This window comes from Chrysochloris asiatica, unplaced genomic scaffold (assembly GCF_000296735.1).
Source record: "Chrysochloris asiatica unplaced genomic scaffold, ChrAsi1.0 scaffold00003, whole genome shotgun sequence".
Classification (NCBI taxonomy): domain Eukaryota; kingdom Metazoa; phylum Chordata; class Mammalia; order Afrosoricida; family Chrysochloridae; genus Chrysochloris; species Chrysochloris asiatica.
The window spans coordinates 25,380,379-25,382,308 of NW_006408521.1; the positions used below are offsets into that span (position 1 = coordinate 25,380,379).

At 35.2% G+C, this 1,930-nt stretch overlaps 1 protein-coding gene across 3 annotated transcripts in view; it reads right to left on the reverse strand.

Moving 5' to 3' along the window:
- HPSE2 (heparanase 2) overlaps positions 1–1,930 on the reverse strand; it is an 869,616-nt gene that overhangs the window by 712,723 nt on the left and 154,963 nt on the right. The window lies entirely within an intron of this gene.

The following is a 1,930-nucleotide window of genomic DNA, read 5'->3' on the forward strand; positions in this document are numbered from 1 at the left end:
TCAATTTACATTCAGTGTAATTATCAATAAGTTTGAATTGATTGCTGTCATTTTGCTGTGTGTGTGTTTGTGGTTTCTTGGTTCCACATGATTTTCTATGCTGAGTTTATTCTGTTTTTGGGTTTTCTTTTCATTTTCAGTTCTGTTGTGTACATGTTTACTAAATCTTTCTGGTTTTCCTCTTTCTTATTTGGATGTGCAAGAATATTAATTTTTTCAGGATTCTTCCTTTGGTTTTAGAAAGTTTGATTATGGTAAGTCTTGGTGAATTTCTTTTGGATCTATCCTGTTTAGGGTTCATTCAGCTTTTCGTATGCTTATTTTCTTGGTTTTCATGATCTTAGGGAAGTTTTCTTCCAACAACTCTTTGACTATTGTCTCTGTACTTTTTATTGTCTATTCCTGTTCTAGAATTCCAATCACCCTTAAGTTGTTCCTCTTCATGGTATCGCATAGAACTCTTAGGTTTTCTTTGAATTTTTCATTCTTTTCTCTGTTTGTCCTTCTAGCATACTAGTATTGAGAGATTTACCTTCTAGTTCACTAATTCAGGCTTCCATTGTTTCAAAATTTTACCTTTGCCATTTCAATGCATTGTCCATTTCCAACTCTTATAATTAACTTTCTGTATTTCTAATAGCAGGTTTTGTATTATTTCAAATTTTGCATTTATTTTGTCTGTTTGTTCTCATAGTGTTTTCCTGAATTCTTCTAAACTTTTTTCTGAGTTCTCCTTGCTTTCCTCAATCTTTCTGTCAACTCTTTAAAGATACCTAAATACCATTCTTTTGAATTATTTTCAAAAGAATTTTATTCTCATTTTCAAAAAAATTTCAAAACTTAGTTCCATTACCTTTTCTTCCTCAGAAATGTTTTCTGGTTCTGTATCTGGGTCTTTAGTTTGAGCCATTCGTTCATTTCTTTGTGTGAGCTAAAATTGTCAGTTGTCTCCGTGGCATTGTGGTGTTGTCGTATTTGTATTTAATTGATTGTATGTTGATTTGTTCGTAGTTTCTCACCAACTGTCTCCTGTGGTGTAGTTAGAGAATGGAAGCACGTACATCATCTCATTAGTCATTCATGTACCTCAGTTTAGGGTGGGTTTGGCTGGTACTGGCTGCTGTCTATCATTGTCCAGGTGGAACTGGAGCTGGTATTGGCACTTGTCCAGTAGGTGACACTAAAGAGGGCATGGTTGTGGCTAGGCTGTATGAGCACAGTTGCTGTCTTCTGTTAGATGGGAAAGAGAAAACCTCTCCCACACACACAAGAAAACACAACAGAAAAAGAAAAATAAATAAATAAAAACAGGCCACAACCAGAAATCAAAAATATAATAACTACAAAGGTAAAAGAGAAAAATTAGAGGGAAAATAAAAGGAAGAAATAAGAAAAACACTTGAGAATAGTCCAAAAGAGAAAAGAGAGACAAGAAAATGGAGTTACAGAAGAGAAAAAATAACAGAGGGCACAAAAGGAAGACATATTAAAAAAAATAATTAAATACTTAGCAAAAACAGGGAGAGGGAAGATGAATGAAAGAATAGTAGAGAGTTATCAAAAAGCAAAAAAAGAAGAGAGCAAATAAGAAATGGAAGAGAAGAAGAAAATCAAAAGCAGAGCTAAGATAAAATCCATGGGACTCAAAGAAAAGCAGAGGGAGGAGAAAGAATAAACAACAATGAAACAAAACAACCAAACCCCAAAACAAAACAAAACGATGTAGTATTGGACTCAGAGAGAAGAAAATTCTGGGGGCTCCTGTAAACCAAGGTGCTGGTGCTCACGAAGTGGGTGTAGGAAGGGTGTGACAGCAGTTCTTGATCCTGGATGGAGTTCCTATTGGCCTAGGTGTTATTTGTCTTCTGGGCACTCAGTCTGGGAGTAGTTCGTGAATGCCCTTGATGGAGCTGATTTCAATGTATGGTAG